We start from the raw sequence: 22,976 nt of genomic DNA on the forward strand, positions 1-22,976 counted from the left end.
TGGAGTAGCATATTCTGCTACCCTTCACCCACATGGTGGAAGGGCAAAGAAACTCTCTCTGGCCTCTTTCATAAGGACATTAATCTCATGATGTAATGATTTCCTGAAGGCCCCATTCCTACTAACATCATATTGGGGGCTAAAGTTTCAACATATAAATTTGAAGGGGACACAAACATTCAGACCATAGTATCACATTGCATCAGTTTCCTTCAGTCTGGAACAGTTCCTCTCTCCTGCTGTCTTGGTCCTTCTAAGGCATTTCCTTCTGTAAAAGGTCCCTTAACCTGGGCTCATTCAACATTACCCTGGCCAGACTTAGGCCATGCGTGCATGCCAGGGAATCCCACAAAATTTCTGCTGCTCCTTTCTTAGCTCATCAATCATGAGGGACACAATGTTGGTTCAGACCATTGCTGGTCATGTTACCCTTGATCATCTGGTCAAGTTGGTCACTTCCAGGTTTCTTTACAATAAAAACTGCCATTTTGTTTGTGTTTGATTAGCATTTTGTAAGGAGATAGTCCAATATTACACCAATATCCTATTTCTCACCAAATCTTCTCCATTGAAGAGGAACAGAATGTGACACACCAAAATATGTCTCTTTGGCATAAAGATTATCCTGAGCTGGTTAATTTTAAGAAACACTAGACATAGGTGAACCTCTGAAAACTGAGTGGAAGTTACTCTTTTGTAAGGAACAATTTACATTTATAAAAGAAATCTCTTTAAAATTTTTTTTATTTAAATTTCAATTAGTTAACATACAGTGTAATATTAGTTTTAGGTGTACAATTAGTAATTCAACACTTACATACAACACCCAGTGCTCATCCCAACAAATGCATCAACTACTTCACCCACCCACCTCCCCACTCCTCCCTGGTAACCATCAGTTTGTTCTCTAGGGCTGAGTCTGTTTTTTGGTTTGCCTCTCTTTTTCCCCCTCTGATTGAAATCTCCACTTGTAAGGGTGTATCCCTTTCTCTACCAGGAAGAAAAAGAAGTCTCTAAATCACAAGACCTCTTATTAATGAAGAAGTCACTTACTTAAATCTACATGACAGCTTTACCCTAGTTTCCTGTGCTTTTCCCTGATAACCTCCCATAATGTCACTCCTCTCTCTCCTGACCTCAATATCTTTTCTCTTTAGCTGAAGATGGTATTTAAAGTGTTGTCTCAAGCCATTTGTGGGTGTTACTCAGTTTTCTTGGGTATCTCCCTTGTATACAGAAGTTTACATGTTATTAAACATCTGTTTGTTTTTCTATTGTTAATCTTTCTTTTATAACAGAGGAGTCTCAACTAAAAACCAAGAAAGATAAAGAGGAAATTAATTTTCAGCATCCATTGATGACTCCTGCCTATATCAACTGCCACTGTCATGGTTGACAAAGAATTATTCTCAATTTCCATTGTTGGGGTTGACAAAGAATTATTCTCTATTTCCATTGTGGAGTCCACCCCACAATATACCACTTTGGCATATTGATCATTTTGAATCAAAGTTACTTAAGAAGCAGCTGGTATAAGGACACGTTGACCCTCCCTTGTCCCCCTGAAAGCAGAAAGTAAATCTTCCACATGAAAGGTATCCTCCCTATACCAGAAGGTAGAGAGATATTCTTATCACAAGAGATAGAGAACTTAGGGCTGCAAAGGCTATATAGACTAACCTATTTCTTCACCAATTTACTGCACAAGCCCAAATTTCTTTGTCTTGTCAATTCCTTGTGAATTTATTGTCCTTTTGTCCAAAACATGCGTGTTTTGGTCCCTTCTTTGAGTCTCATATTTCTATAAACTCCCAGATTTTTGAGATTAAAATTTGTTTTTTCTCCTGTTAATTTGTCTTGTGTCAATTAAATTATTAGACTAGAACCGAGAAGGGAAGAAACGAAAACTTCCTTCCCTACAGTTTTGGTGCCCACTATGAGATCCTCCACTGACTGGACACTGCCCAGCTCAGGGCTACTGCAGCTGAGAGATCCTGGGACCTCTGACATAGCTGGCATAAGGTAGAAATTCTTACCACAAAATCCCCTTGGATCTCTGCCTGCAAAGTCTGGTGGAAGCAAGAGTGGTGAAAGTCCTTTTCTTTGTCTAAAATTAAAATGGCAGGAAAAAATGTTTGTGTGAATTAGTTGCTTGCATATAGTGACTGATAACGATTTAAGTAGTCTTCATTTCTACTGATCCCATTCCTCCCAGAGATAGTCACTGTTTCTTTTCTTTTCTTTTCCTTCTTTCTTTCTTTCTTTTTTTTTTCTTTTAGGTTTTACTTATTTATTTGAGAGAGAGAGAGCAAGGAAGAGAGAGAGCATGAGCAGGGGGAGGGGCAGAGGGAGAGGGAGAAGCAGACTTCCCACGGAGCAGGGAGCTGGACGTGGGGCTCAATCCCAGGACCCCGGGGTCATGACCTGAGCCAAAGTCAGATGCATAACCAACTGAGCCACCCAGGAGCCCCTCTTTTGTCTCTGTCTTTTGTGCAGTTTCTCATAATGAGTTTATGAGGGGGGGGAACCCTCTCTAAAGGCCTGATATATAAGAGAAGCCATTTTAGATTTCTTTCTAAGTTAGCATGACTGTACACAAACTTTGTTTAAAACAAAAGCCTGATTTATGGCCCACCAAACATACATTGTACATCAGTTTTGTAAATGAGTAGCCTAAAGAAAAAACATCCTGTCATTCAGATATCAATCAATGCTTCTACCCCTGCATTTCTTGATATTAAAACTTGTGATTCCTGCCTTTATGTTAATCTATAATCTTTTGAGCTTTTTACAAGATGTAAAAAAAAAAGTATATGTATATGATCCTGTAAAAACTGTTTATTCTCTGGAGCACTTTCTTCCCCATGAAGAGTATGTTTCCTGGGCAGCTGTCCTAACTTGGGCTCAAATAAAACTCCCTTTTTTAACTTTTAGAGATTCTAAAAGGTTTATTCATTTTTTGTCAACAGGCAAGACCTCAAGCATAGTTCCTATAAGCCACTGGTGAGCCAGCCTCACACATCAGTGAGCTCATACTTCTCACTGGACCAGTGTCTATTCCGTGAAGCTTTGCTGTTGGTCCCCTATGTAAAAAAACTAGGAACAGTTTTCTTTTCATCTTATTCTGTGTCCTGAGTGCTTGGTTTTGTGACCAGGATCTCTGGTCCCTGTCATCCAGGGGTGCACATAATGGTGTGAATCTAGTGGCCAGTTGAATATACTGGGGTTCTGAGATACAAAGTCACAAATAGCATTTTCTTTGTCCAGCCAGGCCAGCTGTCAGAGGAGTTTGTCATAAGAGGTCCCAGTCCATCAGGGGCCTTTGTCATCTCAACCTTTGTTATCTTGATTCTGCTAGAAAAGCCCCACCCCAGCAGTGCCTGCCCAGTGTCACAGATCAGTGAGTCTATGACTGGAGGTGCCACATATCCCTATGAGAGAGAAGAGACACTATTCTTACTACACTGTACTTACTGCCTATGACAATAAAGGTCTTTGCTTTCTTAGGATAACTCTGAGAGTAGACTTCTCAGTCATGTATGCTGTATCTTCTGCACCCACTTCAGGAATGCCTCTCACATACATGGTAAAGATTTATTCTAAACCTCGAAGTCACCTCCACGTTTTTCTATAAAAAAACACAAAGGAATATCATGACTAGCCTTAGGGACTCCTTTATCAAGATGGAAAAAAAAAAGAAATTGAACTTGGAACAAAAATTAAAATCCACATCCAATGTAAATTCCCTCTGTCCACCCTCTCATACATCTCATTATTCACCAACTCCCTGTCTCTGACCCTCCAGAAGATTTTTTGAATGTCTGGTCCCCTGTTTAAATTCCCCTTCTCAAAATCCAACCCTATCACCTCAACAACCTTTCTTAGCTCCCCAAATTCTCCAGTGTCCTCAGAAAATCCCTAAACACACACATACTTGTTTTATCATCTCTTTCCTTAGAAGATTTACAGAAAACACCAAGTCCTGACCTCCATGTCCAGGGTAAACAGTTTATTTTTATAAATGCTAAATGTCAGGAATGAATGTAGCAGAAACACCTGGGACAGGTGGTGATAAGGATTGTTTTATTGTGCCTTGCAGCTCCTCCTTCCTTCCAGTGATCAGTAATCGGGTCCTACAAGTTTGGGGCCTTCCTATGCAATGTCCAGTGTGGGTGTATCCTAGACCCTCAGAGCAAAGAATTCATTTCCCTTGTACAACAACAGATCCTTTAAATTATAAAGCCCTTTTACTTATACTTTCAGAAGATTCTACCAAATTTATAGGGCAATTAGAAAGATTAGTGGCCATTCACAACTCCACTCACAGAGAGAGCTAAAGGGGTGTTTTCCCCCCTCCCATGATTATATTGTTGTAAAACAAGACAGATGGCCCCCTGGAGAAAACCTCCCCTCACAAGTAAAAACAGATGGCCAGAAACTCCCAGGCCCTCCTTAAAGTGACAAGGAAATAGCTCAGCTAGAGGATGATATTCAAGGCTTGACAGGTGTAATTTTAGAGGCTTTCCACCCTAAAATGAATTGGTCTAAAGTTGAATTGCGCACTCAGAAAGGAGAGCATCTGAAGGTCTTTGTTGAATGCTTTATGCAAAATTTTCAAAGGCATTACTATGCTAAACCCAGAAGCTCTAGAGCACAGGAATCTTTTTTTTTCTTTTTTTAAAGAAAGAAACCTTTTAATTTCCACCTTAGTAGGAAATTTTCTTCCTGACATAAAGAAGCAAATATAAAATAATGTAGTTGGATGGGTCAGCCAACCTATTAAGTGTCATGGTAGAAGTAGTTACTTAATTATTTGAGAATAGGTTTCAGGAATAAGGGGGGGGGGGGATAAATCAACAATTGTTGCTTTGCAACTTAAATCTTTAAAAAGATAAAAGTATAACTCTAAAAACAACTCAGAGCCCTTCTTATTTTCCTCTAGACATTTGCAGACATTGTGAAAGGAAAAAAAAAAAAAGCAGGCCATTGGAAGAATAATTGTCCTGCACTTAAGAGAAAGGAACATTTTAAAAATAATCCCCCTAGGTCCTTGCACCCCTAGAGAGTGAATTTTTTCCCCTCCTATGAGGCAGCTCACCATTGACTGATGAGATCAGCTGATCCTCAGTCACATCTCAGAGTTCGCCATTAAAACTTTTTAAAAAAGGATCAAAATCTGGATTTTAAAATTGACACTGGTGGGAATTTACCATCTGTTGAGAGGATTTATCTCTACCTATCATCTCTGATTCTAATGAGGCTGTCAGAGTCTCAGGGCAACCTATATCATTACCAATATCTCCGGCCACCCAAATATCTTTAAGCTTTCTTAACAACACCATGCCTTTCTAGTTCCCAACTCCAGCCAAACTTTTTGGTAGAGATCTCTTATGTTACATTTAATGCCACTATGAATTGTGATGAGAAATGCATTTTTAGTTCTCTGCTTTCAGATAAAACCTTAAATTTCCTACTTTCTTTCTTTTTTTTTGTTTTAGAATTAAGCTTTTATTTTTTTATTATGTTATCTTAGTCACCACACAGTATGTCATTAGTTTTTGATGTAGTGTTCCATGATTCTTGTTTGCATATAATACCCTGAGCTCGTTGCAATACGTGCCCTCCTTAATACCCATCACCAGGCTAACCCATTCCCCCACTCCCATCCCTTCTGAAACCCTCAGTTTGTTTCCCAGAGTCCATAGTAACTCATGGTTTATCTCCCCCTCTGATCCCCCCCCTTCATTTCTCCCTTCCTTCTCCTAATATCCTCCATGCTGTTCTTTATATTCCACATATAAGTGTAACCATATGATAACTTACTATTGCTTGACTTATTTCACTTAGCATAATCCCCTCCAGTTCCATCCATGTCAATGCAAATGTTGGGTATTCATCCTTTGTGATGGCTGAGTAATATTACATTGTGTATATGAACCACATCTTTAAACCAAAGACAGCAGTAAGGAATGAAGAGGGACACTGTATCATGCTTAAAGGGTCTATCCAACAATTACAAATATTTATAACAATTATAAATACTCATGCCCCTAACTTGGGAGCAGCCAATTATATAAACCAATTAATACCCAAATTAAAGAAATACATTGATAATAATACAATAATAGCAGGGAACTTCAACACCCCATTCACCGCAAAGGACTGATCATCTAATCAAAGGATCAACAAGGAAGCAAGAATGTTGAATGACACTCAGGACTAGATGGACCTCACAGCTATATACAGAAGATTCCACCCTAAAGCAACAGAATACACATTCTTCTCGAGTGCACATGGAACATTTTCCAGAATAAATCACATACGGGTTACAAATCAGGTCTCAACTGATACCAAAAGATTGAGATTATTCCCTGCATATTTTCACATTACAAAGCTTCAAAACTTGAACTCAATCACAAGAGGAAATTTGGAAACACTTGGAGGTTAAAAAGCATCCTATAAAGAATGAATGGGTCAGCCAGGAAATTAAAAAATTTAAAAAAATTCATGGAAACTAATGAGAATGAAAACACACTGTTCAAACATCTGGGATACAGCAAAGGGGGGTACTGAGAAGGAAATACATAGCAATACAAAATCAGAAAAGTCTTAAATACACAAGCTAACATTACACCTAAAGGACCCGGAGAAAGAGCAAGTAATAAAGCCTAAACCAAGCAGGAAAGAGAAATAATAAGATTAGAGAAGAAATCAATGAAAGAGAAATCAGAACAGCAGAACAAATCAACAAAACTAGAAGCTGGTTCTTTGAAAGAATTATAAGATCAGTAAACCACTAGCCAGACTTATCAAAAAGAAATAAAAAGGACCCAAGGAGATGAAATCATGAATGAAGAGGAGAGATCACACAACCACCAAACAATTTTAAGAACATATTATGAACAACTATATGCCAACAAATTAGGCAACTTGGAAGAAATGGATGCTTTCCTGGAAACATATGAACTACCAAAACTAAAATAGGAAGAAATAAAAAATCTGAACAGACCAATAACTAGCAAGGAATTTAAGGCAGTAATCAAGAATCATGCCCCCCCAAAAGAGTCCAGGGCCAGATGGCTTCCCAGGGGAATTCTACCAAACATTTAAAAAGAAATAATACTTATGCTATTGAAGCTGTTTCAAAAAATAGAAATGGAAAGAAAATTTCCCAATTCTCTATAAGGCCAGGATGACCTTGATCCCAAAACCAAAGGCCCCATCAAAAAGGAGAATTACAGAACGATATCCCTGATAAATATGGAGGCCAAAATTCTCACCAAGATACTAGCCAATAGGATCCAAGTGTATATTAAAAGGATTATTCACCACAACCAGGTAGGATTTATTCCTAGGATGTAGGGGTGGTTCAACATTCACAAATCAATCAATGTGATATATCACATTAATAAGGAAAAGGACAAGAATTATATGATCCTCTCAGTTGATGCAGAAAAAACATTTGGCAAAATGCAGCATCTTTTCCTGATTAAACTCTTCAAAGTGTAAAAGCCATCTCTGAAAAGCCCACAGCAAAATATCATTCTCAATGGAGAAAAGCTTATCAAACTCAACATCCAAAAATAAATAATCCAGTCAAGAAATGGGCAGAAGACATGAACACACATTTCTCCAAAGAAGACATACAAATGGCTAACAGATGCATGAAAAAATGTTCAACATCACTTGGCATCAGGGAAATACAAATCAAAACCACAATGAGATACCACCTTACCCAGTCAGAGTGGCAAAAATTAACAAGAGAAGGAACAACAAATGTTTGTGTGGATGCGGAGAAAGGGAATCCTCTTACACTGTTGGTTGGAATGCAAGCTGGTATGGCCACTCTGGAAAGCAGGATGGAGGTTGTCAAGAAGTTAAAAAAAGAGCTACCATATGACCCAGCAATGGCATTACTGGGTGTTTACCCCAAAGACACAGAGGTAGTGAAACAAAGGGGCACCTGCTCCCCAATGTTCATAACAACAATGTCCACAATAGCCCGACTGTGGAAGGAGCAAAGATGCCCTTCAACAAATGAATGGATAAAGATGATGTGGTTCATATATACAAAGTAATATTACTCATCCATCAGAAATGGTGAATACCTACCATTTCATTGACATGGATGGAACTGGAGGGGATTATGCTAAGTGAAATAAGTTAAGCAGAGAAAGACAATTATCATATGGTTTCACTCATATGTGGAATTAAGGAATAGCATGGAGAACTAAAAGGGAAGTGAGGGAAAACTGAGTGGAAGAAATCAGAGAGACAAACCATGAGAGACTCTGGACTCTGGAAACAAACTGAAGGTTGGGGAAGGGGAGGTCTTTGGGTGGATGGGTAGCTGGGTGATAGGTATTAAGTGGCATGTGTTGTAATGGGCACTGGGTGTTATATACAACTAATGAATCATTGAACATTACATCAAAAACTAATGATGTACTATATGTTGGCTAACTGAACATAATAAAATAAATAAATAAAATAAAAAATAAATAAAATGAGTTTGCTGGCCTGACTCATTCCATAATGGAATGACAAATGCAAATAACCTGTTATTAATTTCTTTACTGCTATCTTGATATTAATTTCTTTACTACTATTGTAGCATCAGAGACTTACAATATCCCTGAGGTGAGTAAATGTTAACTGTCTTCCTCTAAAGGTAAATTCAACTATCATTCGATCCATCCACTAAACTTGCAGACGATAACCAAACAGTGAGAATAGCCCAAAGCTGGAGGCAAGTTTATAAAGTCCATTTGAAGCGCAGCAAAGGGCAGTATGTGCCTAGGAGGACTCGCTGGGCTTTACTGATTTCTTCTAGAAAGATGGTGTATTTACAATTGGTGCACTGGGAAAAGTTTGTTCAGACATTTTGTGGATGTCAAGGCAGAAGCAATTTCAGTTCCTTAGTTATCACCGTTCTGCTTATATGTCCCGTTTAATGGGAGATAAGTACAAGCCAAAAAGTCAAAAGAGAGGAAGATAGAAGAAGTCCATTTGGCCTAATGTATAATCTGATAACTGTTTGGCACCTTGTATTTTTCATTTGTCTTTTTCAGATTGTGGGGCATTTGCCTGGTAGTTAATAATATCAGGCAAGGATAAAAGCAGGCTTAAAAACTGGGTGGAAAAAGGATGGGGGGCTCCATTTGAGGCTACAGAATGCCAGTGAGATTTAAGGATTGGAGAAACTATTAAGGATTTACAATATGCCTGAGATATGCAAATCCATGTTAACTGTTTCCCTTTAAATGTAAATGCAAAAAGAAATCACAAGTCAGGATGCAATGGGATTCAAAAGAAAGTTGAACAGAGGTAAATTACTGTAAATCAAGCTGTATCAGCAAGAATTAAAGAATAGTATCTGGATTAGGGACTATGGGCAGTGAGCAATTACAAAAGAGTTTATGGCTCTTAGGTCTTGCACAAACTGATTTCTGAGTCAATTTTGCCTTCTTTCCTTGTTGGCAAGATTAGAGTACCAGAGGCTGAGAAAGTAAAGACAAATACACCCTGTTACAAAAGCCAGTTTATTGTAAATTCAGTTCCCCACTATTCATCTCTCCCTAGAGGCTTTGGATTACTGATGAAAATGGCTTATTTTTTTTTTCCAAGTAATGCACACAGACTCTGCATTTGGTAACAATCTAATTTCATTTTGATGTGTGGCCCAAGGGTTAATTGGGAGATTTTTAAAAATTTGGAAAAAATTTGTTTTTTTAAACTTTAATTCCAGTATAATTAACATACAGTGTAATATTATTTTCAGGTGTACGATATTAAATAATTCTATACATTACTCACTGCTCATCATTATAAGTGTACTCTTAATCCTCTTTGCTTATTTCATCCATCCTCTACCCACCCCTGTCTCTGGTAACCATCAGTTTGTTCTCTATTCTTAAGAGTGTATTTTTTTGTCTCTTTTTTTCCTTTCTTTGTTTTGTTTCTTAAATTCCATGTAATGAACTCATGTGGTATCTGTCTTTCTCTGACTGACTTATTTCACTTAGCATTATGCCCTTTAGATTCAACCATGTTGTTGCCAGTGACAAGATTTCACTCTTTTTTATGGCTGAATAACATTACATTGGATATATACTCCACATCTTCTTTATCCATTCATCTATCCAAGGACACTTGGGTTGAATCTATAATTTGAAATGTCTGAACAAACTTTTCTATACAAATTTTAGGATTCTTTGTTCTAGTTCTGTGGAAAATGCTGTTGGGATTTGGATAAAGACTGTAAATAATGCTGCCGTGAACATAGGGATGCATATATCTTTTTTAATTGGTGTTTTTGTGTTCTTCGGGCAAATACCTAGTAGTGGAATTACTGGTTCATATAGTAATTTTATTTTTAACTTTTTGAGGAACTTCCATGATGTTTTCCACAATGGCTGCACCGGTTTGCATCCCCACCAACAATAGATGAGTGTTCCTTCTTCTCCACAGCCTCAACAACACTTGCTGTATCTTGTGTTTTTTACCTTACCCTTTCTGAAAGGTGTGAAGTTATATCTGCAGTTTTGATTTGCCTTTCTTTTATTAGTGAAAATTAGTGATGTTGGGCATATTTACATGTGTCTGTTGGCCATCTGAATATCATCTTTGGAGAAATGTCTGTTCATGGCTTCTGTCCATTTTTTAATTGGATTAATTGTGTTTTTTTGGTGTTGAGTTGTATATGTTCTCTATATATTTTGTACACTAACCCCTTATCAGATATATTACTTGCAAATATCTGCTCCCATTCTGTAGGTTGCCTTTTGGTTTTGTTAATTGTTTTCTTTCCTGTGTAGAAGTTTTTTATTTTGATGCAATTCTAACAGTTTATTTTTGCTTTTGCTTCCCTTGCCTCTCAGGAGACATATCTAGAAAAAAATGTTGCTCTATCTGATGTCAAATAAATTACTACCTGTGCTCTCCTCTAGGATTTTTACGGTTTCATATTTCATATTTATTTATTTATTTATTTACTTATTTTATCTTCAATTTTTAAAATTCTAGCTATTTAACATACAGTAATATTGGTTTCAGGAGTAGAATTCAGTGATTCTTCACTTACATACAACATCCAGTGCTCATCATAAGTGCCTTCTTAATACCCATCACCCATCTAGCCCATCCGCCACACACCTCCCTCCATCAACCCTTAGTTTTTTCTCTATCTTTAAGAGTCTTGTATGGTTTGTTTCCTTCTCTCTTTTTTCTACCCACCATTCATCTGTTTGGTTTCTTAAATGCTACATATGAGTGAAAAGATATATTTGTCTTTCTCTTACTGACTTATTTCATTTAGCATATTATACTCTAGCTGCACCCACGTTGCTGCAAATGACAAGATTTCTTTCCTTTTGATGGCTGAGTAATTATTACCCAGGTCTCATTTTTAGGTCTTTAATCCATTTTGAGTTTATTTATTTATTTCTTTTTATTTAAAATCAATTACTTAACATATAGTGTATTATTAGTTTCAGAGGTAGAATTTAGTGATTCATCAGTTGCATATAACACCCAGTGCTCATTACATCAAGTGCCCTCTGTATGCCCATCACCCAGTTACCCCATCCCCCCACCCACCTTCCCTTCTACAACCCTCACTTTGTTTCCTAGAGTTAAGAGTCTGCTATGATTTCTCTCCTTCTCTGATTTTATCTTATTTAATATTTTTCCATCCCTTCCCCTATGTTCATCTGTTTTGTTTCTTATATTCCACTTATGAATGCGATCATATGATATTTGTCTTTCTCTGACTTATTTTGTTTGGCATAATACCCTTTACCTCCATCCATGTCATTGCAAGTGGCAAGATTTCATTCTTTTCAATGGCTGAGTAATATTCCTTTGTGTGTGCATACCACTTCTCCTTTATTCATTCATCTATCGATGGATGTCTAGGCTCTTTTTATATTTTGGCTAATTGTGGACAATGTTGCTACAAACTTTGGGGTGCAGGTGACCTTTTGAATCACTGTTTTATCCTTTAGATAAATACCTAGTAGAGCAATTGTTGGGTTGTAGGATAGCTCTATTTTTAACTTTTTGAGGAATCTCCATTTGTTTTTCATAGTGGTTGTACCAGTTTGCATTCCCACCAACAGTGTAAGAGGGTTCCCCTTTCTCCTCAACCTCACCAACATATGTTGTTTTCTGAGTTGTTAATTTTAGCCATTCTGACCAGTGTGAGGTGGTATCTCATTGTGGTTTTGATTTCTATTTCCCTGATGTGAATGACGTTGAGCCTTTTTTCATGTGTCTGTTGGCCATACAGGTGTCTTCTTTGGAGAAATGTCTGTTCATGACTTCTGCCCATTCTTGACTGGACATTTTTAGTTTATTTTTGTGAATGGGGTAAGAAAGTTGTCCATTTTCACTCTTTTGCATGTTGCTGTCCAGTTTTCCCGATATCGTTTGTTGAAGAGACTCTTTCTCCCATTGAATATTCTTGCCTATTTTGTGGAGGATTCATTGACCATTTAATCGTGGATTTAATTTTGGTCTCTCTATTCTGTTCTGTTGATCTATGTATCTATTTTTATGCCAGTATGTACTGTTCTGATTACTACAGCATTATAGTATAACTTGAAATCTGGGACTGTCATACCTCCAGTTCTGTCATTTTTCAAGATTATTTTGGCTATTTGGGGCCTTCTGTGGTTCTATACAAATTTTAGGATTCTTTGTTCTAGTTCTGTGGAAAATGCTGTTGGGATTTGGATAAGGACTGCATCAAACCTATAGATTGCTTTGGGTAGTATGAACATTTTAACAATATTTGTTCTTCCAATCATAATGAATGGGATATCTTTCTTTCTTTCTCTCTTTCTTTCTTTCTTTCTTTTCTTTTTTGGTGGTCATCTTTACTTATGTCATCAAAATTTTATAGTTTTCAGAGTAAGGGCTTTTACCTCCTTGGCTCAGTTTATTCCTAGGTATTTTATTATTTTTGGTGCAATTGTAAATGGGATAGTTATCTTAATTTCCCTTTCCAATGCTTCATTATTAGTATACAGAAATACAATGGATTTCTGGTATTTTGTATCCCACAACTTTATTGAATTCATTTATCAGTTCTAGTAGTGTTTTGGTGTATTCTTTCAGGTTTTCTATATATAGTATCATGTCAAGTGCAAATGGTGAAATGGTTACTTCTTCATTACCAATTTGGAAGACTTTTATTTCCTTTTTTCCAGATTTATTTTACTTTTTAACTTTTTTAAATTTAAATTTAATTAGCTTTTCTCCACATCCATACCAACATTTGTTGTTCCCTCTCTTGTTAATTTTTGCCACTTTGACTGGGTAAGGTGGTATCTCATTGTGGTTTTGATTTGTATTTCCCTGATGCCAAGTGATGTTGAACATTTTTTCATGAGTCTGTTAGCCATTTTTATGTCTTCTTTGGAGAAATGTGTGTTCATGTCTTCCGCCCATTTCTTGACTGGATTATTTGTTTTGGATGTTGAGTTTGATAAGTTCTTTATAGATCTTGGATACCAGCCCTTTATCTGTAATGTCATTTGCAAATATCTTCTCCCATTCCGTGGGTTGCCTCTTACTTTTGTTGACTGTTGCCTTTCCTGTGAAGAAGCTTTTTATCATGATGAAGTTCCAATAATTCATTTTTGTTTTTGTTTCCCATGCCTTTAGAGACATGTCTTGCAAGAAGTTGCTGTGGCCGATGTCAAGGCGGCTCCTGCCTATGTTCTCCTCTAGGATTTTGATGGATTCCTGTCTCACTTTGAGGTCTTTCATCCATTTTGAGTTTATCTTTGTGTATGATGTAAAAGAATGGTCCAGTTTCATTCTTCTGCAATGTGGCTGTCCAATTTTCCCAGCACCATTTATTGAAGAGACTGTCTTTTTTCCACTGGATGTTTTTTCCTGCTTTTTTGAAGATTAGTTGATCATAGAGCTGAGGGTCCATTTTTGGGCTCTGTATTCTGTTCCACTGGTTTACATGTTTGTTTTTGTGCCAATACCATGCTATCTTGATGATCACAGCTTTGTAACACAGCTTAAAGTCAGGCATTGTTATGCCTCAAGTTTTGGTTTTCTTTTTCAACATTCCACTGGTGATGCAGGGTCTTTTCTGGTTCTATACAGATTTTAGGATTGCTCATTCCAGCCCTGTGAAAAATGTCAATGGTATTCTGATAGGGATTACAATGAAAGTGTAGATTGCTCTGGGCAGCATAGACATTTTCACAATGTTTATTCTTCCAATCCATGGGCATGGAATTATTTTTCCATCTCTTTGTGTCTTCCTCAATTTCTTTCATCAGTGTTCTGTAGTTTCTAGAACATAGATCCTTTACCTCTTTCATTAGGTTTATTCCTATTAATCTTATGATTTTTGGTGCTGTTGCAAATGGGATAGATTCCTTAATTTCTCTTTCTTCAGTCACATTTTTTTTTTTTTGGTGTGTGTATAGAAATGCAACTGATTTCTGTGCATTGATTTTGTATCTTGCCATGTTGCTGAGTTGCTATAAGAGTTCTAGTAATTTGGGGGTGGAGCCTTTTGGGTTTTCCACATAAAGTATCATATCGTCTGCAAAGAGAGAGAGTTTGACTTCTTTTTTTTGTCAATTTGAATGCCTTTTATTTCTTTTTGTTGTCTGAATGCTGAGGCTAAGACTTCTAGTACTATGGTGAACAACAGTGGTGAGCATGGGCATCTCTGTCATGTTCCTGACCTTAGGGGAAAAGCTCTCAGTTTTTCTCCATTGAGAATGATATTTCACTGTGAGCTTTTCAGAGATGGCTTTTGTGATATTGAGGTATATTCTCTCTATCCCTATACTTTGAAGAGTTTTAATCAGGAAAGGATTAAAGTGCTTTATCACATTAATTGATTTGTGAATGTTTGAACCACCCCTACATCCTAGGAATGAATCCCACCTGGTTGCGGTGGATAATCCTTTTAAGGTACTGTTGGATCCTATTGGCTAGTATCTTGATGAGAATTTTGGCCTCCATATTCATCCAGGATATTGGCCCATAATTCTCCTTTCTGATGGGTCTTTGTCTGGTTTGGGGATCAAGGTCATGCAGGCCTCATAGGACGAATTTGGAAGTTTTCCTTCTGTTCCTATTTTTTTTAACACCATCAGTAGAATAGGTATTATTCCTTCTTTAAGCCATCTGGCCCTGGACTCTTGTTTTTGGGGGAGATTTTTAATTACTGCTTCAATTTTCTTACTGGTTATTGGTCTATTCAGATTGTCTATTTCTTCCTGTTCCAGTGTTGGTCATTGATAAGTTTCCAGGAATGCATCCATTTCTTCCAGGTTGCCTAATTTGTTGGCATAGAGTTGCTCGTAATAATTTCTAATAATTGTTTCTGTTTCCTTGGTCTTAGTTGTGATCTCTCCCCTTTCATTCATGATTTCATTGATTTGGGTCCTTTCTCTTTTCTTTTGGATAAGTCTGGCCAGTGGTTTGTCAATCTTATTAACTCTTTCAAGGAACAAGCTTCTAGTTTTGTTGATCTCTACTGTTTTTCGGGTTTTTAGTTCATTGATCTCTGCTCTAATCTTTATTATTTCTCTTTTCCTGCTTGGTTTAAGTTTTATTTGCTGTTCTTTCTCCAGCTCCTTTAGGTGTAAGGTTACCTTGCGCATTTGGGATTTTTCTAATTTTCTGAGAGAGGCTTGGATGGCTAAATATTTCCCCCTTAGGACCGCCTTTGCAGTATCCCACAGGTTTTGGACTGATGTGTTTTCCTTCTCATTAGTTTCCATGAATTGTTTAAGTTCTTCTTTAATTTCCTGCTTGATCCAATCATTCTTTAGCAGGATGCTCTTTAACTTCAATGTGTTTTCATTCCTACCAAATTCTTCTTGGGGTTGCGTTCCAGTTTCAAAGAATTGTGGTCTGAAAATATGTAGGGAATAATCTCAGTCTTTTGGTATTGGTTGAGCCCTGATTTGTGACCCAGTATGTGGTCTATTCTGGAGAAAGTTCCATGTGTACTTGAGAAGAATGAGCATTCTATGAAGTCCATTTGATCCAATGTGTCATTCAAAGCTCTTGTTTCTTTTTCAATCTGCTTAGATGATCTGTCCATTGCTGTGAGGGGAGTGTTGAGGTCTCCTACTATTAATGTATTATTATCAGTGTATTTCTTTATTGGTTATTAATTGGTTTATATAATTGGCTGCTCCCACGTTGGGGCATAGATATTTACAATTCTTAGATCTTCTTGTTGAATAGACCCTTTAAGTATGATATAGTGTCCCTTTACGTCTCTTACTATGGTCTTTGTTTTGAAATCTAATTTGTCTGATATGAGGATTGCTACCCCAGCTTTCTTTTGAGGTCCGTTATTGTGGTAAATTGTTCTCCATCCCTTCACTTTCAGTTTGGAAGTTCTTTGTATTCAAAATGAGTCTCTTGTAGAAAGCATATGGATGGGTCCTGTTTTTTTATCCAATCTGAAATCCTGTGTCTTTTCATGGGAGCATTCAGCCCACTTACATTCAGAATAACTATTGAAAGATATGAATTTAGTTCCATTGTATTGCCTGTAAAATCCCTGTTTCTATAGATTTTCTCTGTTTCTTTCTGGTCCACGTGACTCTTGGGGTCTCTCTTCACTTATAGTATTACCCTTACTATTTCTTGCAGGGCTGGCTTGAAGGTCGCATATTTTTTCAGTTTCTGCCTGTCCTGAAAGCTCCTTATCTCTCCATCCATTCTGGATTACAGCCTTGCTGGATAAAGTATTCTTGGCTGCATGTTCTTCTCGTTTAGTACCCTAAATATGTCTTGCCAGCCCTTTCTGGCTTGCTAGTTTTCTGTGGACAGGTCTGATGTTATTCTGATGTTCCTCTCTCCATATGTAAGTAACCTCTTCTCCCAGCTATTCTCAGGATAGCTTCTTTGACTGTAAAATTTGCAAGCTTCACTATTATATGTCGTGGTGTTGATCTATTTTTATTGATTTTGAGAGGGGTTCTCTCTGCCTCTTGGACATGAATGCTTGTTCCTTCCCCAGATTAGGGAATTTCTCAGCTATGATTTGCTCAAACACCTTCTAGCCCTCCCCCCTCAGTGATCCCAGTAATTCTGAAATTGGAACATTTCATAGTATGATTAATCTCTCCAGTCTTCTTTCTCATGTGCTACTAGCAGCCTATCTCTGTTTTCTTCAACTTCCTTCCTTTCCATCAGCTTATCTTCTAGATCACTAATTCTCTCTTCTGTTTCCTTTACCCTGGCTGTTAGAGTATCCAGTTTAGACTGCATCTCATTCATAGAATTTTTTAGTTCAGCCTGATTAGATCTCATTTCTGCTCTTAGAGATACTATATTGTCACTAATGCTTTTTTCAAGCCTAGCTATCTTGAATTTTATCTCTGACATCTTGCTTATATTCATATCCATTAGTTCTGTGGCAGTGGACATTGTCTCTTGTTTCTTTTCTTTGTTGAGAGCTCCTCCTCATAGTCATTCTGTTGAAGATGGTTGAGGGAATGTACAGAGTCCAAAATATCAACCATGACCAAAGCAAGATGCACCCTAGCAAAATCCAGAGTGGTCAGAAGCCTCCACCAAAAAAAAAAAAAAAAAAAAAAAAGCCAAAATGAAATACAAGAATAAAATTTTAAAAATTTTTAAAAGTTTTTTAAAAATAAAAAATGTGGGGGAGAGGATGGGGGACTATATTCCCTCAGTGTGGACAAAGCAGAGTGTTTCAGTTGTTCCTGGGTGTGTTTTGGTCTGTGTGTTAGAGGACACTATATCCCAAACTTACAAAAAAACAAGAGCTTGTGTATATATATATATATATATATATATATATATATATATATATATATATATAAAGGTAAAATTGAATAGTGAAAAAAGGACTATAATAAAGCTTATATCTATAAAAAATGTAGGTGTGAAAAAATACAAGTTAGAAAGCTACTGAGAAATAAAAGTTGATATAATAAACATCTAGTTGAATGAGAAGGTAAAAAGAAAAGAAAAACAGAGAAAATCATAAGAAGGAAAAAAGAAAAAGAAAAGGAAAGTTTTATCTGAAAAATAAAGAAGTTGTAAGGTGACACCTGGAGATTAATATATAATGTTCCTGGGCCTTGGGATTTTACAGTCTTCTGGGATCCATAGGCTTGGCATCCAGCTGTCCTTCCAGCCTGTCTTCTGGGGGAGGGGCCTGCCACAAAGTTTCTCGGGTAACTCTGCCTGGGCGGAGTTGCTCTACCCGCTGTTAGGGGGATGGGCTCAGTGGAAACTAGTCTTCTGTGCGGCTTTTGTTCCCTGGGGGCTTTCTGCTCCTCTTCAGAGGATCCGAGCAAAAATGGCTGCTGCCCAGTCTCCAACCCAGAGCAGGAAATTCACAGTCTGCCTTTTAATAAACCCTCTAGGACAAACTGTCTCCACTTCTGTATGTGCAGCCAAAAACCGCAGCCTCCCGTGTGCCCACAGCAACTCTCAGAGGTAGTCCCAGGGGCTCAGGAGGGCCACTGCCCTTTGTGATTCTAAAACCTCGAGCAGCTGTGGGCTGGCTCACACACACCAAAAGCTCCTGGATCAGGTCTGGGCACTGCTCTAAACCCCTTTCTGGGACGCTACCTCTCTGTGAGTTTTTGCCTGGGCATGGGCGCAGGTTCCAGATTTTTTCGGCTTGCAAAAAGCAGTTGTTTTTCTGCTTGTAGAGAACCAGATACATATTTTTACATCTCAGGCTGATTTCATGGGTGTTCAAAATGGTTTGGTAGATATCCAGCTAACTTCAGGGGACCAGTTGAAATGGGGTCCCCTACTCCTCTGCCATCTTCCAGGGAACTCATTTCATAGCAGAAATAAACCACTTGTTTGCAAAGACTCTGGAGTACTCATTAAAATTTCACATCTTGTACAATTCTTTACCATCAGAACAAGTGGTACCTAAAAATTTAGACAGAAGAAGGACTTTAGTAAAGATCTGTCAAGAAACGGGGGCTAGAGGGGCCTGGGTGACTCAGTTGGTTAAGTGTCTGCCTTCAGCTTGGGTTATGATCCCAAGGTGAGGAGTCTTCTTGTCCCTCTCCCTCTCCCTCTGCCCCTGCCCCCACTCATGCGTGCTCTCCCTCTCTCTCTCTCTAAAATAAATAAAATCTTAAAAAAAAAACAAAAAACAAAAAAAAAACAAGAACTAAAAGAAACTGTGGCTAAATGTCCAGAAGAATTGCTCTTGGCCCTTATAAAGATCCAGAATATTCAACACAGAAGCTGTGAATTGACAACTTTTCAGATAGTGTTTGCCTCATGGCATCTCTAAACTTTCCATTCCCAGATTAAGTGAACATTGTGGGAACTTAAGTGAACGATTTGATGCTATGACTAGTTATATATAAAAACTAACTAGTGTACTTGAAGTATATTGCCAACAGGTAAATGAGGCATGGCCTCTACTGACTGGCAAGCCCTGCCATCCCTTTCAACCAGGAAACCAGGTACACATCAAGTCTGTAGAAAGAAACATTCTCTGTCACCTCCCTGAGAAAAACTTTATGAGGAATGCTAATCTCCCACACTGCCACCAAAATAAAAGAAATACCTGAATTCATGGAAGCCATGCCAACGTAGATCCAAATTATCATTCCCATAATAACTGGAAGACAGGCCCTGCAAATGACTTCCAGAGTCAATTCCGAGGTTTTTTAAGCAGAAGGCATCACAAAGTGGACAGCTTTTCCCAACATCAAGAAGCCCTTTTTACCTGTTTCCCTTCCTTTGTAAGACTCCCTCCCCACAGAGCTTATTAATGAATACTTTTTTCCTTCCATATTTATTAATTATTAGAAGACTGACAAAAGATTGATTGTTTCAATCTGTCCTACTCCCCCTCTGGGTTTTACACAATAATTCTCTTTCAATCTATGTCTTGATCCTATTAAGCCTTACTTTTTCAACAAATCACATACAAACTAAACACTCGTTTATGCCATTTTACCAAACCCTGGTGAAACCAATGATTGATTATGTCAAAATTTGGATAGTGCAAAAGAACCCGAACAAAAAGTTCCTGCCAATGTGAATACCTGGTGGACTAAGTATGAAAGATGGATGAATGACAGGGCATGGTATCCACAACTAGAAAAACATCACTCTGTTTCTTCTTCTGGTGAGTTATTTGAACTGCAAAAACCTTGATAGAAGCTCAAGGACTGTCTTTTACCCAGATAAAGACAATAGGTGATAATATTTCCCTTTGTTTTGAAAACAGACATGCCACTGGATGCCACTTTCCTGGGTAACATACCAGGACAATATTTCAATCAAGCCCTGTACTTTGATTTCAGACATTTCCAAACCTGTCAGGGAGATTAAAATTGACTGTAGCATTACCTTCTACAGCACAAATGTTGCCAAATCACAAGATGTTTTGAATGGTTCACAGGCCACCTTTGTATGACTTGGGGTATCTCAGCTGCTCCCCTGATTAGACTGCCCAACACCCCAAACTATATATGGATGGACCAAAAATCTGGACTAACTTGACCAGGTGACAAAACCAAGCTTTATAGCTGCCAAAACCAGACTGCAGGTCCCCCTTTTCAGGCAATTTGCAATGTGTTCTGCTCCTACACACTAACAGAAGTGCATGGTAAGTGGAGATGTATCAACGCTAACATTAATTGTAGCAAAGGTCATGGAATGTCTCAGATCTGGAAAATTACTAATTCTGCTCTGACTTTATCTTTGAATCACACTGGTCTTTTTATCTTATGTGGCAACAAGGTATATAAAGTGTTCCATATAAATGGTCAGGATGAGGTAGACTTGGATACCTGGCTCCTCTATCACCAGATATTCCACCTTAAATGCCAAACAAATTAATCACAAACTCAGGCTTCTTTTTTCATAAAGTCATATCATATGATCATATTAGATGAGAAATTGTAGAAAATCTGCCTGTGTATTACTACTCCAAGGTCTTCTCAATGTTGAGGACTTTAATCGCAGGCTTTGAGACTTAACAAATTTCCAATAATTAAGACTCGGGAAAAGGCAATCTTAAATCTTTATATGGTAATAGAACAAGAGTCCAGTGCTACTATGCAGACTTTTGAGCTATGCCAGTCAAAACGTAAAAACTAAGCCTCCAAAATCATGCTCTAGTTACACTGACTACCCAGCAAGGGGTAGTGAAAAAATAATGCTTTTATATAAATCAAACAGGACAAGTAGTGTCTAACTTACATCTGTTAAAAGAGAAGATTAATACTTTCTATCAGATAAATGAAGCACAGCCATTTTATTGGACTGATCTTATTGGGAGCTGGCTTAACAGGTTGTGGGGAAATGTTCTTCAATTTTTTTCGTTTCTTCATTTTCTAATCTATGGGTTTTTTTTCTCCCTTTGCAGATCTTTTACCAACTACTAAACTGATTCTGTTCTCCATATCTGTTATTTCAACTTTTGATATGTGAAACTTCCAGGGAAGTTTCAGAGGAGGGAATTGAACTGACAGGGTTTAGTGAAGACCACCCTAAAATATGTCACCGTGGCATTGTGATCATTTTGAATTAATGTTACTTAAGAAGGAGGACACTCTGTCACCTTGAAAGCAGGAAATAAATCTCCCATGTGAAAGGTATCTTCCCTGTACCAGAGGGTAGAGAGACATCCTTATCACCAGAGATTTAGGACTGAAACATATCTTGTTCGCCTTCACCAATTAACCCTGAGGCCCAAACCTCTTTGTTTTGTCAATTCCCCACAAATGTATTGTTTCTTTGTCTAAAAGGTATAAAAGCTGCTTACTTTGGTCATTTCTTTGAGTCTTATGTTTTTGTGAGCTCCTGCACATAGGAAATTAAAATTTGTTTTTTTTCTTCTTAATCTGTCTTGTGTCAATTTAATTATTAGACCAGCCAAAAAACCAAGAAGGGAAGAAAGGAAAGTTTTCCTTCCCTATACCATCATCACTTCTACATTTATTAAATGACAGTCTAATGTAAGAAATAGCCCTTACTTCTCCTCCATTTATTTATTTATTTATTTATTTATTTATTTACTTACTTATTTATAGACTCATGATTTCTGTTTTATTTATTGGTTTGTAATACGACACTCAGTATTGTCTGAGATTTTGCTAGTAAGAGTTCTGTGTCCTTTGTCCTTTTGGCATATCTGCATCATTCTCTGAGCACTTTCTTACTTTTTGATATAGGAAGATGTTTCAGACTCATCTTGGAATTTTCTTACTGCAGTCTTAAAATCAGCTATATTTTAGGGAGTCCTGGTTCCCCTTAGTGGAGGACGGTATTTAGAAACCAAGATCTGGGTGGTGTGTTCTTTGCTTATTGCTATTAGTGTGTCACTGTTTATTGGCCATATGGGCAAACAAAGTAGGAAATATATTTATGTATATACACACACATGCATACACACATATTTATATACAGCTGAACTCTGTAGCTATACAGACACATACAACCATTTCCACATCGATGTGCATATACGTGTATGTGAGCATTTCACAAGCACTTTGGCCACACACACAGCTTATCATTTCATGTGGCCCTCCCCACCTCACTGTCCTACTTCTTCAGACACCAGGTAATCCCTTCACACCACACCTCCTTCCACTCACCACACCATTTCCTAGGACACCTACATTCCCATGCCTGGAGGGAAAAGAAAGACAAGGAAAGACAGGAAGGGAAGAAAGAGTTGATCTTTATTGTTGTTTTGTTCTCTTCTTTACTTCTGTTTGAGAGATCTACAACACTTGACTCCAGCTTCCCACAGAAAGTATAAAGTAAATGATAATCCCAAGGTCCCATTTTTGTGAGAAGCTGATCTGTCTAAACAAAGAGCCTCACCCAGCTGCAGTTTTGGGTCTCCCACTCAGTCACATGACAGCACACTTCCTTCTTTGGCCCACATTTCTCCCTTGCCAGAAGTTCTCTGAGTTCCTGTACTTGGAAGGATGAGTAATGCCACTGATTGA

The sequence above is a fragment of the Ursus arctos genome, unplaced genomic scaffold (assembly GCF_023065955.2).
Source record: "Ursus arctos isolate Adak ecotype North America unplaced genomic scaffold, UrsArc2.0 scaffold_11, whole genome shotgun sequence".
NCBI lineage: Eukaryota > Metazoa > Chordata > Mammalia > Carnivora > Ursidae > Ursus > Ursus arctos.